General features: G+C 46.0%; 1 pseudogene; it reads right to left on the bottom strand.

Moving 5' to 3' along the window:
- The window catches only part of LOC121570305, a 29,196-nt pseudogene extending 20,055 nt beyond the window's left edge, over nt 1-9,141 (bottom strand).
- Between the last annotated feature and the right edge of the window lie 5,543 nt (nt 9,142-14,684).

The following is a 14,684-nucleotide window of genomic DNA, read 5'->3' as shown; positions in this document are numbered from 1 at the left end:
CAATCACTGGAGGGGTTGAATTTGTGTGTTGTGGATTGTAGTAAAGTGTTATGGGCGTCGAATGACGAGGACACTAATGGGCGAAACCATCATCACATTAGTAAACTATTTTGGTAGAAGGGGGGCCACAGGGCATGTGGAAAAGTACAACCAACGAGGCAAGAGATAGCATATTTGAGTTTTCGACGTCACGAAGCATGTTGGGCGTGATCGAGTGGTAGCAGTGCGACTAGGGAAAAGCCTAGGGGTTTAAATCTTACGGGATTTTATTTCGTTTTATGTGCACTGGATTGTGGAATTCACCGGGGAAGGAAGCAGTCACAAGTGATGTTCTTGGGGGTTTTCTGAGTGGGGGGATCAGGAGATGTGGCAATAGTGAGGTGTGAGTGAGAATTTTGAATTTAAATTGTTTGGACTGATTAAGAGGTATCAAAATGGAAATTAACTAAATGTGTACTTTTTCTTCCAGGAAAAAGTGGGGAGTGATTTTCTCTTTTCTTTGAAATATTTTCAGAGACTATAAATAAGGCCTGGCCATTTTTTATTTGTTTATTGTTTTACTATATGGTGTTCAAATAACCACAAACAACCCACGTAGTATGAAATGTTAGCTGTATAGGATTTTTATTTGTATTTTAGGTTTTTTCACGGGATGGAAGTTAAATATCTTAAAGGGGCAAACATGTAATTTGGGCTTTTATTTACTGAGGGATAAGTAAATCCGTGTGATTTATTTTGAAAAGAGCTGTACTAAAGACTTACCGTACACTTGGGATACAACATTTAAGAAATGTTTTGACGGTTGTTAATGAGTGGTATACTATTGATGGAACAATTCATTGAATGATTTCAATGACCTCTGCAATCTGTCCTGGCTTTATAGTGTGACTTGATCACCTGCACTGTAAATCCTAGAGGCATGCTGAATTGGGGGTTAGATATAATAAGGATAATTGTGAAGAAGTTTATAATTTGGCAAAAATCCTATATATCATTCCAAACAGGACAAGGATGAAGTGAGAGAGTTAGTCTTGAAGGAGAGATATCCTTGAATAATGTTATGGAATGCAATTGGGTTAAGATATCATCAAGGGTTGTCATTTTAAGTTCAGTTATTATTTTGCACCAACGGAAACACCTACACACCTACCCTGGCACTCACGCGACCACCCCGTAAGAACCCTCTGTGGCCATGAGAACTTGGGGTTGTGAAGGGTTAACCACGGGATACCCAAGACTACAGGGTAAGCAGGAGACTCAATAATCATAAAGTTGATCTGCTCAACATGCGTCTCCTGCGTAATTATGGTGACTGAACCCATAACCTCCTTAACCAACCCGGACCCTAATGGTCGACTATCAAGTGCTCTGATGGGGAGTGGAATGGATAGGGGAACCAATGAAATGCTGTGACGGCGTGCAAATGCCCTGTCCATGAAGTTCCCAGCTGTGCCTGAATCGACTAGCGCCTTACACTGGGAACCTACCAAGTGATCGGGGAAGGAGATAGGTAAAGTACAATGCGCCGCAAAGGGCTCTGAACACGTTTGAGTGTTCATTACCTGGGGTGATGCGTGAGTACCCTGCATACCGCCTCCAGACCCAAAATAACGTTGACGGCGACGTGAAGTGGATTGTCCCTTCGTGCCACCAGAGTGGCACTGTCGCTGTCCTCCTGTGCTCTCTCGACCGGTGGCTCCTCCCAGCTCCATCACCTCGGGGTCAGAATCGTCCGGAGTGAGAACAGGCAGACCCCTACAAGGACATCCTCTGGCTGCCAGCAGATTGTCCAGCCGGATGGCCATGTCTACCAGTTGGGAGAATGATAGCATGGCATCCCGGCAGGCTAGCTCCCGTCGGACGTCCTCTCTTAAGTGGCACCGGAAATGGTCGATTAGGGCCCGCTCGTTCCACCCAGACCCCGCTGCCAGCGTCCGGAACTCCAGTGCGTAGTCCTGTGCGGTCCTCGTCCCCTGCCTTAAATGGACCAGTCGTTCGCCCGCCTCTCGACCCTCAGGTGGGTGATCAAAAACTGCCCGAAAGAGGCGAGCAAACTCCCCGTAGACCTCCAGCACGGAACCTCCCTCGTTCCACACCACTTTGGCCCACTCCAGGGCTTTCCCACAAAGGCAGGAAACGAGGACAGATACCTTCTCCCACTCCAGGGGTGTCGGTCTGATGCTGGAGAAGTATAACTCCAGCTGGAGTAAAAATCCCTTACATAGCGCCGTCGTCCCATCAAACGCCGGTGGCCGGGATATCTGGATCCGTTCAGGGGCTGGGGTGTAGGTAGCTGGATCCGGTTGACCAGCTGGTCTCGAGATCGGGTCCTCCTCTCTCCAGGCGTTGAACTGCCTGATGGACCCGATCCATCGCTTCTCCCAAGCAGGCTAGCGTCGATGAATGCTCCTGAACCCTTGCTACAACTCCAGGCATGCGGTCTTCTCCTGCTGGCTCCATATCGGGTGAGTGATTCTGTGACGAGGTGAAATTAAGGAGTCAGGCACAGGAGGTAAAATACCGAAGTCCAGAGTTTAATGCGTTCACATATATCAAATGCCCCAAACATCAAAAGGAACAAGCTCAAGGGAAAACATCCACCTTGGTATAAATACAATGTTGAGTAGCTCAACTGAGCTAACATGCTCTCACAATAAACAATCACTCACAAAGACAAGGGGAACAGAGGGAACACTTATACACATACTAATTAGGGGAATGAGCACCAGGTGTGTGTGATTGACAAGACATGACAAGTGGAGTAATGAGAATGAGATCGGCAGTAGCTAGTACTCCGATGACGACGAACGCCGAAGCCTGCCCGAACAAGGAGGAGGGGCAGCCTCGGTCGACATCGTGACAGGGTCAAACATTTCGGGTAGCCTACCACAAGCTTCCCGCAATAAGTTGGGTGAATTTTGGCCCATTCCTCCTGACAGAGCTGGTGTAACTGAGTCAGGTTTGTAGGCCTTCTTGCTCGCACACGCTTTTTCAGTTCTGCCCACAAATGTTCTATAGCATTGAGGTCAGGGCTTTGTGATGGCCAATACCTTGACCTTAACTTTGTTGTCCTTAAGCCATTTTGCCACAACTTTGGAAGTATGCTTGGGGTCATTGTCCATTTGGAAGACCCATTTGTGACCAAGCTTTAACTTCCTGACTGATGTCTTGTGATGTTGCTTCAATTTATCCACATACTTTTCCTTTCTCATGATGCCATCTATTTTGTGAAGTGCACCAGTTCCTCCTGCAGCAAAGCACCCCCACAGCATGATGCTGCCACCCCCGTGCTTCATGGTTGGGATGGTGTTCTTCGGCTTGCCAGCATCCCCCTTTTTCCTCCAAACATAACGATGGTCATTATAGCCAAACAGTTCTATTTTTGTTTCATCAGACCAGAGGACATTTCTCCAAAAAGTATGATCTTTGTCCCCATTTGCAGTTGCAAACCGTGGTCTGGCTTTTTTACGGCGGTTTTGGAGCAGTGGCTTCTTCCTTGCTGAGCGGCCTTTCAGATTGTGTCGATATAGGACTTGTTTTACTGTGGATATAGATACTTGTGTACCTGTTTCCTCCAGCATCTTCACAAGGTCCTTTGCTGTTGTTCTGGGATTGATTTGCACTTTTCGCCCCAAAGTAGGTTAATCTCTAGGAAACAGAACACGTCTCCTTCCTGAGCGGTATGACGGCTGTGTGGTCCCATGGTGTTTATACTTGCGTACTATTGTTTGTACAGATGAACGTGGTACCTTCAGGCGTTTGGAAATTGCTCCCAATGATGAACCAGACTTGTGGAGGTCTACAATAATTTTTCTGAGGTCTTGGCTGATTTCTTTTGATTTTCCCATGATGTCAAGCAAAGAGGCACTGAGTTTGAAGGTAGGCCTTGAAATACATCCATAGGTACACCTCCAATTGACTCAAATGATGTCTATTAGCCTAAGAAGCTTCTAAAGTCATGACATCATTTTCTGGAATTTTCCAAGCTGTTTAAAGGCACAGTCAACTTAGTGTATGTAAACTTCTGACCCACTGGAATTGTGATACAGTGAATTATAAGTGAAATAATCTGTCTGTAAACAATTGTTGGAAAAATTACGTGTCATGCACAAAACTATAGTTTGTTAACAATACATTTGTGGAGTGGTTGAAAAACAAGTTTTAATGACTCCAACCTAAGTGTATGTAAACTACCGACTTCAACTGTATATCAGCAAATATACACCTGACGTATACATGTATACGGTACAAAGACAGTGTATTAGTTAAATGTGCACACATATTACACTCATACAGCACTGTCCCCATGTAGACCTGACATACTGTATATAAACACATATCAGAGAGAGAAAGCAGTTTGACAGACACAGTACATGACCAAAAGTATGTGGACACCTGCTTGTCGAACATCTCATTCCAAAATCATGGGCATTAATATGGAGTTGGTCCCCCCTTTTGCTGATATAACAGCGTCCACTCTTCTGGGAAGTTGGAACATATTGCTGCGGGGACTTCCATTTAGCCACAAGAGCATTAGTGAGGTCGGGCACTGATGTTGGGCGATTAGGCCTGGCTCACAGTCGGCGTTCCAATTAATCCCAAAGGTGATCGATGGGGTTGAGGTCAGGGCTCTGTGCAGGCCAGTCAAGGTCAGGGCTCTGTGCAGGCCAGTCAAGTTCTTCCACACCGATCTCGACAAACTATTTCTGTATGGACCTCGCTTTGTGCACGGGGGCAGGTAGCGTTCTCCTGGCATCCGTCAAACCCAGATTTGTCCGTCGGACTGCCAGATGGTGAAGCGTGATTCATCATTCCAGAGAACATGTTTCCACTGCTCTAGAGTCCAATGGAGGCGAGCTTTACACCACTCCAGCCGACGCTTGGCATTGCACATGGTGATCTTAGTCTTATGTGCGGCTGCTTGGCCATGGAAACCCATTTCATGAAGCTCCTGACGAACAGTTCTTGTGCTGACAATGCTTCCAGAGGCAGTTTGGAACTCGGTAGTGAGTGTTGCAACCGAGGACAGATTATTTTTACACGCTACGCGCTTCAGCACTCGGCGGTCCCGTTCTGTGTGCTTGTGTAGCCTACCACTTTGCGGCTGAGCCGTTGTTGCTCTTAGTTGTTTCTACTTCACAATAGCAGCACTAACAGTTGACCGGGGCAACTCTAGCAGGGTAGAAATTCGACGAACTGACTTGTTGGAAAGGTGGCATCCAATGACGGTGCCACGTTGAAAGTCACTGAGCTCTTCAGTAAGGCCGTTCTACTGGTAATGTTTGTCTATGGCAGAAATGTTACAAACTGACTTGTTGGAAAGGTGGCATCCTATGAAGGTGCCACGTTGGCCAATCTACTGCCAATGTTTGTCTATGGCGATTGCAAGGCTGTGTGCTCAATTTTATACACCTGTCAGCAACGGGTGTGGCTGAAATAGCTGAATCCACTAATTTGAAGGGATGTCCATATACTTTTGTATATATAGTGTATTAGGGGGGAGGATTAAGCATAGTTTCACTAGATGTTCTGTGTAAGTGGACCGGGCAGTGAGCCGTGTCTCTGTACATTACCAGTAAAGGAATAGTATGAGGACGAGGGACCAAGGATCTCTATCTGAATATAATTGTGACACAAGCAGAGCACCCCTGCGGATTTAATCAAACTGCAAGGCAGGGAATGCACATACGCATCCACGCACGCACACACACACACACCTCTTTCTCACACACACACACACACTCCCTCACTCTCTCTTTCTCTGTCGCGCACACACACACATTAACACACACACACAAACAAACACTACTGCAGTACTCTATTTTGTTGAAAAACAGGTAGTTGTGAGGGAAGAGCAGTGTATGTGTTCAAAGAGCCTGTGAGGCAGATTCAGGTTTGCTCTCCAGAGGGTTGAGGTGTTTGTGTTTCTCTCTGAAGCTGAGGCATGAATGCTAGTGCCTCACAGTGCGTGTGTGTGTGTGTGTGTGTTTGTATACTATAACAATGCTGTCCTTGTTTTACCAGGAAATTGAAATTCAATAAAACATCTAAGTAAAACAAACAAAATGCCTCCACACTGGCCCCACAATGCACAGAATATGCCCTGATATTTTCTCAATTATTTTTTATCTTTATTGTCAGGAGTTTGTGTGTGTACCTGTTTCCCGGCCCGTGGTCCATTCTGCAGAGCCCAGGCAGACAGGGTGTTTAAGCTTTTAACCACCTCAGCTCCAGGGACCAGACTGCTCAGGTACATACAGTGGGGAGAACAAGTATTTGATACACTGCTGATTTTGCAGGTTTTCCTACTTACAAAGCATGTAGAGGTCTGTAATTTTTATCATAGGTACACTTCAACTGTGAGAGACGGAATCTAAAACAAAAATCCAGAAAATCACATTGTATGATTATTAAGTAATTCATTTGCATTTTATTGCATGACATAAGTATTTGATCACCTACCAATCAGTAAGAATTCCGGCTCTCACAGACCTGTTCGTTTTTCTTTAAGAAGCCTTTCTGTTCTCCACTCATTACCTGTATTAACTGCACCTGTTTGAACTCGTTACCTGTATAAAAGACACCTGTCCACACACTCAATCAAACAGACTCCAACCTCTCCACAATGGCCAAGACCAGAGAGCTGTGTAAGGACATCAGGGATCAAATTGTAGACCTGCACAAGGCTGGGATGGGCTACAGGACAATAGGCAAGCAGCTTGGTGAGAAGGCAACAACTGTTGGCGCAATTATTAGAAAATGGAAGAAGTTCAAGATGACGGTCAATCACCCTCAGTCTGGGGCTCCATGCAAGATCTCACCTCGTGGGGCATCAATGATCATGAGGAAGGTGAGGGATCAGCCCAGAACTACACGGCAGGACCTGGTCAATGACCTGAAGAGAGCTGGGACCACAGTCTCAAAGAAAACCATTAGTAACACACTACGCCGTCATGGATTAGAATCCTGCAGCGCACGCAATGTCCCCCTGCTCAAGCCAGCGCATGTCCAGGCCCGTCTGAAGTTTGCCAATGACCATCTGGATGATCCAGAGGAGGAATGGGAGAAGGTCATGTGGTCTGATGAGACAAAAATTGAGCTTTTTGGTCTAAACTCCACTTGCCGTGTTTGGAGGAAGAAGAAGGATGAGTACAACCCCAAGAACACCATCCCAACCGTGAAGCGTTCTTTGGGGATGCTTTTCTGCAAAGGGGACAGGACGACTGCACCGTATTGAGGGGAGGATGGATGGGGCCATGTATCGCGAGATCTTGGCCAACAACCACCTTCCCTCAGTAAGAGCATTGAAGATGGGTCGTGGCTGGGTCTTCCAGCATGACAACGACCCGAAACACACAGCCAGGGCAACTAAGGACTGGCTCCGTAAGAAGCATCTCAAGGTCCTGGAGTGGCCTAGCCAGTCTCCAGACCTGAACCCAATAGAACATCTTTGGAGGGAGCTGAAAGTCTGTATTGCCCAGCAACAGCCCCGAAACCTGAAGGATCTGGAGAAGGTCTGTATGGAGGAGTGGGCCAAAATCCCTGCTGCAGTGTGTGCAAACCTGGTCAAGACCTACAGGAAACGTATGATCTCTGTAATTGCAAACAAAGGTTTCTGTACCAAATATTAAGTTCTGCTTTTCTGATGTATCAAATACTTATGTCATGCAATAAAATGCAAATTAATTACTTAAAAATCATACAATTTGATTTTCTGGATTTTTGTTTTAGATTCCGTCTCTCACAGTTGAAGTGTACCTATGATAAAAATTACAGACCTCTACATGCTTTGTAAGTAGGAAAACCTGCAAAATCGGCAGTGTATCAAATACTTGTTCTCCCCATTGTATAACTACAAAATTAATGTACATCAACATACATATACCGTAGATACACATCAACATATAAAACATTCCTAATTAACAAAAAAACACACAATAACATATACTTGTTAGATTAATTTGTATTTTAAGAATAATGACTAAAGGATTTCACCCCAAATACAGTATAAATGTGTGAACGGTGTTAGAGTTATAATGTAGTGGCAACCCACTAACAGAGGGGGGCGGGACTAAACATTCCAGGGTGAAGGGGACTGAGAAAACGGGTAAAAAAAAGCCTCCTAAAGGTGGGCGGAGCAAAGTGCCTTTGTGTGTCAAGGGGTATAAAACAGGAGTGTATGGGTTTTGGCGCCAGAGCTCTCCATGAATAAAAATACAGATAATTCTTGCTGGTTGTGGACCTTGAATCATTTATGATTAAAACCAGGGCCTTACAACCCCTGGTAATGATTCAAGCTTAGGTTGAATTAGAGATAGAAATTCTCATGACAATACTGTGTAGCTCTCACCTTTGCAGGTACTCTACATTGGCCTCTGGGTACTGATTCTTCCTCAGGTTGTTACTGAGGTCCACCAACACCTGCAATTCAACATGGCATCAAATACACTGGTTCATACAATATATTGGCCAAATACACTGGAATATACATTCTGTTGGCTAAATACCCTGGGGCATAGAATATATTGGCTAAATACACTGGGACATAATTACATTGGCTAAATACGCATATTATATTGGCCATATTTACAGTTACATGCTGATAAAACAGACATTCATACATATAGCAGAAGTAATAAAACATATATGCTACCTTCCCCTTTAGCTGATTGGCCAGTGGTACCAGGAAGTCATAGTGTTCTCTCTGGACAGCGATGAAGATCAGACGGGCTGACTGGGCAACTGCAGCATTGGCCAGGACCTGCATATACATTATTAACATATTGATACACACAAACACACATACAGTTTATGTACTACTTCAAACATAAACAAATATTTGTACATACACATTATGCACCATATTAACACATAACCACATGTAACATATCAACACATAACACCAGATCTAGTATAAAGGTTGTTGTACCTGTGCTCCGTGGGGCAGGAGGCTGCAGCTTTTGGGCCCTGTACCCCGCCTGCAGCAGAATCAAGCCCAGAGAGCACCCCAGGTCACCTGTCCCAAACACACACACCCTCTCACACTCTGGGGGGGGCAGGGACACACTCCCCCATCGGAGACAAGGACACACACTCACTTTTCTCCTCTTTCTTCATGTCAATCTTCTGATCACCTGTCATGTCCGTAGATAGGTACACTATGCAGTCAGTCCTTGCTGGATTGTAAACTAAACACGGCTCTCCTGATAGAGTTGATTGTTAAAAAATAGAGACACACACTAAAGAGGCAAACACTTTCTTCTCTTCAGCAAGGTGTTGTTTCCAAAGTCTGTTCCTGAGGTGAAGCTGCTATTTCTGGTGAGTTATTTTCTGCTTCAGACCTGAGCTGCTGTAGCAACGTGTGCACTTACTGACTATCATGACTTTACTTTTTTGCCCTGTCCTGCCCTTTAATGCACTAAACAGCCATGTGTTCAGTTGAAGTCATGTTCAGTTGAAGGCTGAAGGGCATCAGATTAGTGATATAAAGTGACCTACTGTATCAAATTCCAATTGTTTTCACCGGAACCATAAGCACATCTTTCAAATAAAACACGTAATATGTAAGACTGGCTGCCAATTGGAGAACTATTGTCAATGAATGTCTCATTTGTTTATCTGGTCATTATTGCTTACTATCACACTATCATTATCTGTTATCATGTGTGTTTAGTTTAATAACACTGGAATCAATTGAAATGTCATTCTAGCTATCAGCAGAGACATAAATACAGTATGTTTGGTAAGCAAGTGTATCATGAAGAGAGCACTTGAGGGACTTTTATTTTTAAACCCTTATTTTACCAGGTAAATTGACTAAGAACCCATTCTCATTTACAGCAACGACCTGGGGAATAGTTACAAGTTACAATGAGCCAATTGGAAGCTGGGGATGATTAGGTGGCCGTTTTGGGAATTTAGCCAGGACACCAGGGTTAACAACCCTACTCTTATGAAAAGTGCCATGGGATCTTTAGTGACCACATAGAGTCAGGACACCTGTTTAACAACCCATCCGAAAGACAGCATACACAGGGAAATGTCCCCAATCACTGTTTCTGTATGATAAGTTGGATTAAGGAATAAAGACAGACACCAATGTTCAGTTCAATAGCCTTGTTAAGCCTTGTACAAATCCCTACGCCTGGAGTCTGGGGAACAGTCCAACTAGTCGATTACCTATCAACTAGACTCCGTAACATCATCCTTTTCAATAGAAAGTGCAAACATAACGGCATAACATTGCGTTCTTAACAGTCAAGTCATAACAATTGAAAAGCATGACATTTTCTTTTTACTTCAGCTGTCATCTTCCTTTTTTAATTTTTTTTTTTTTTTTTTTTTAATTTTTTGAAATATTTTTTTAAATTAACAGACAACAAGTTAAGTCTCTTGCTTACAGAGTAAGCCTGTCCGGTGGCTTGCACAGCCGACCCACCCGTGAGTAAGTATTGGCTCTGACAGGGGTAGGATTAGGGCCACGAGCTGGAGAGTTTGGTGGGGTAGAAGCTTCACCTTCAGTTGGCTCATGTCTCAATTCTGCACCCCTTACCCTTAGGCCTGGACTGTGATCCAGCTCATCTAAGTGAGTGTATGGCATGTTCTGGTTTGTCTGCTCTGCTACGCGCAGATCCACCCGATTGACGACGATAGAGGGAGCCACCAACATCCACCAGGTAAGAACGTGGTGCAACTCTCTGTAGGCATGTGCCCAGCCTCCAAAGTCCTGTGTGGTCTCCCGGCAGCGGTTTCATCCTTATAGTTTCACCCACCTCCAGCTCTGGTAGGTCTCGAGCAGTCCGGTCGTAGAAGCACTTAGCGAGCTGCTTTCTGTGACGCAGTTTGTCCGTGACGCCAACCATGACGCAGGGCTCAAGTAGCTTGTTAGCTACGGGGATAGTAGTCTTCAGACGTCTGGACAGAAGGCGTTGTGCTGGGCTGCTGTCCATGTTTTCGGTGGGTGTGTTCCTCCACTGTAAGATCGCTTTCCATGGGTCGTTGCTGTCGCGCAAGGCCCTGCTTAACAGGTTTTTTGCAATCTTGACAGCTGATTCTGCCTTGCCATTTGCTTTTGGGTGTCTTGGAGAGGAGGTCACGTGGTCAAACTCCCATTCTGAGGCGAAACGCTTGAACTGTGCAGTGAATTGTGGGCCATTGTCCGTGATTACCTTGTCAGGCTGACCTTGCCTTGCAAACTGCGCCTTGCAGCGCTTTATGACCGTCTCTGCGGACAAGTCAGGGAGCAGTTCAATTTCCCAAAAGTCAGAGTAATGATCAACGAGGAGAAGATAGTCCTTTTGTCTGTGGCTGAATAAGTCCATGCTGATGATTTGCCAGGCCCTTGTGGGCAGTTCGTGTGACATCATGGTTTCCTTTTGCTGCTCATGAGCGTACTCGTTGCATGTGGTACAGTTGCTGACAAAGTCTTTAATTTCTGCTTGCATGTTTGGCCAGTATAATGTTTCACGAGCCTGACGGTAGCATGCGTCACCTCCAACGTGACTGGAGTGTATGCGGGTAAGCATCTCTGGACGTAGTGATTTGGGAATAATGACCTTCTGACCTCTGAACAAGACGCCATTTTGCACACTGATCTCATCTCGAAAGGTCCAGTATTCTCTCACTGTGAAAGGTGTCTCCTCTTTCAGATATGGCCAACCTCAGAGCCATGGACTTCAGTGACTGTAGGTGTTCGTCCTTGTCAGTATGTTGCCTGATCTGGGCTAGGCGGTGATCTGTCACGTTTAAGTAGTCTGCCTGATTGATCTGTTGAACATCTTGTTGTTCCTGCTGTGCTGAACAGATGGCCTGCCGCTGATAGGCAGTGCCTCTACCTGTACATTGTGCTGTTGCCCTGCTCAGTGTGTCGCTGATGTACATCTCAGGTCCTGGCTTGTAAATGACCTTCAGGCTGTAGTTTTGCAGAGTCAGGAGCATACTTTGAAGCCTCTTGGGCGCGTTGAGGAGAGGTTTACTGAATATGGCAATGAGTGGTTTGTGGTCAGTTTCAGCGGTGACCAGCTCTCGACCATATAAAGACGATGCTGAGGCACTCTTTCTCAATTTGTGCATAGTTTTGTTCGGTGGGGGTGAGCGCTCTCGAGGCAAACGCAACGGGCTGGCCTTCCTGCATAAGGCAGCATCCAAGTCCCCTTTGGCTAGAGTCGCTCTGGATTGTGACAGGCTTCGTGACGTCGTAGTAGCGCAACACTGGCATGGATGAAGCCAGAGATTTCATCTCCTGCACTGCGGCCTCGTGCTTGGGTAGCCAGTGCCATGGTGTGTCTTTGTCCAGCAACCGGCGCAGAGGCTCACAGACTGCTGATAGGTGTGGCATGAACTTTGCAAGATAGTTTGCAAAGCCGATGAGACGCTGTACTCCTTTTTGCATCAGACGGGTTTGGCATGTCGAGGATCGCTTGGACCTTGTCTGGGTCCGGCTTCAGGCCTTTTGCCGAGAGAATGTGGCCATGGAAGTGGACGTCTTTCACCTTGAACTGCAGCTTCTTCAGGCCAAGACGAAGCTTAACTGATCGGCAGCGCTCCATCAGTGCCAGGAGCTTCACATCGTGGTCGCGTTCTGCTTCTTCGTCTGTTTCACCACAGCCTACGATCAGGATATCATCGGCGATGGGTTCAATGCCCTTGAGCCCAGCCAGTAACTCGTGCTGCTTGCGTTGGTATACCTCAGGCGCCACTGAGACACCAAACGGGAGCTTGAGCCAGCGTTTCCGACCCCAGGGGTCCAGAAGGTAGTCATGAAGCTGCTTTCTTCGTCCCAGCTTGCATTGAAGGAATGCATCTCGGGCATCCACCAAGAGTGAAAATCCTGGCCTTGGGGAAGCTTATAGAGGACATCCTCTAGTGTCGGCATGATGTAGTGGGATCATTTCAGTGCTTGGTTCAGATGCTTTGGGTCGATGCAGACCCTCAGCTTCTCTGGTTTTTTCACTATGACCATATTGCTGATCCAGTCAGTTGGTTCAGTCACAGATGTCATGTGGCCATCGGCCTCATACTTGTCCAGCTGGGCCTTCACAGCCACTTTCATTGCAATGGGCACATTGCGAGGAGCACACTGGACTGGAGTAATGCTCTCATCCACTTCAAAGTGTACCTCCCCAGGCACTGATTCAACGGGCATGTTGAATACATCGTCATATCTGCTGAGTAGTTGTTCTTTGGACAGGGGTCCATGCTGAACATGATCCACAATGTGCAGGTCATTTGGTACAGTGAACTGCATCAGTCCCAGGCGTTCGCATGTAGAGCCTGAGAGGAGAGGATTTTGACTGGTTTTCACAATCTCGAACTCCAGCTTGTGTTTGCGTCCCCGAATAACACATTCGGTCTCAAAGGTGCCCATAGAGCTCATTAGTTCTCCTGAGTACAGCTTTAGTCTAGTATCGCTGGGAAATAGATGTGTGTCAGGTGCCAGATTGATTTTGTCTTTGTAGCTCATTACGTTGCATGTAGCACCCGAATCCAGTTGACATTGTTGTTGCTTGTTGTGTAATCGTAGTGTCACAAACCATTTCTTCCCTCTTGAGTGTACAGCCCCAATGGATTCATGCATGTAAATGTCACTTTCACTGTTCAGCTCTGAACATTGAGTAACATCATCAACACAGTGAATCTTGCCCTCACTCACCCTTCTTTTGCTTTTGAGACACACTTTTGCAAAGTGATTATTAGTTCCACAAGCTCTGCATGGTTTTCCATAGGCCGGGCAGTGCTCTTTGCCACGTGTGTGTGTATTCCCACAGTATTTACATGCTACGGGGGCTCTCTGTGTTCACCGTTCGTGGTGAATTACTCTGCCTCGATTGGTTTTGTCTGAATGTCTGCCTAGCAACAGCGTGAACAGTATCAACGTCGGAGCGTGGGGTTTCCGTTTCCATTGCTCTCATTCTCATGTCAGTGACTTCAGCAGTGCGGCACATTTCGATGGCAGTTACTAATGTTAAGCCTCTCTCTCTCAGTAGACGCCGGCGCGTATTCTCATTTGCAATTCCCAGTACTATTTTGTCACGAATCAGTTCATCTTTCAATCCCCCGTATTCACAAGTGGCGGATTTCTCTCTCAAACGGGTTACAAAGTTGTGTACTGACTCACCCTCTTCCTGTTTGCAGCTTCGAAAACGAACCGCTCGTAAATTACGTTTCTGGCGGGTTTGAAGTAATTCTCCAATGCATCCAATATAGCCTTTGCATCACACTGTTGTCGTGCCGTGAGGGTGAGATTGTGCCGGTAGATATGCCTGCATTCGCTGCCCATTAAACTCCTCAGAGTTGCCGCTTGTACCTCGTTGGGTTTCTCATGTAGACCGGTCGCCAGCGCATAGTCCTCGAATTCCTCCCTGAAGTTGTCCCAATTAGTATTCCAGTCCCCTGTGAGAACCATGTGATTTGGTGGCGGAATGTTCGCTGCCATAGCAATGGAATAGGAGATTTCTTTGTCTTCAGTCATGGAGGTAGGTAGTGATGCTAGCTAGCCAGCTAACACGAGTTGATCAGTGTTGTGAGTAGGAAACGGCTTGTGTTCGCATATGGAACATAACTGCGCCTATACTGTACTTAGCTACAAAAATAACAAACGTGTGTTTTCCGAGCCACTTCTGATACCATGTTTCTGTATGATAAGTTGGATTAAGGAATAAAGACAGACACCAATGTTCAGTTCA

This window comes from Coregonus clupeaformis, chromosome 28, assembly GCF_020615455.1.
Source record: "Coregonus clupeaformis isolate EN_2021a chromosome 28, ASM2061545v1, whole genome shotgun sequence".
NCBI lineage: Eukaryota > Metazoa > Chordata > Actinopteri > Salmoniformes > Salmonidae > Coregonus > Coregonus clupeaformis.
Note: the sequence above shows the minus strand (reverse complement) of the source record. Positions and strands in the feature narration are given on the sequence as shown.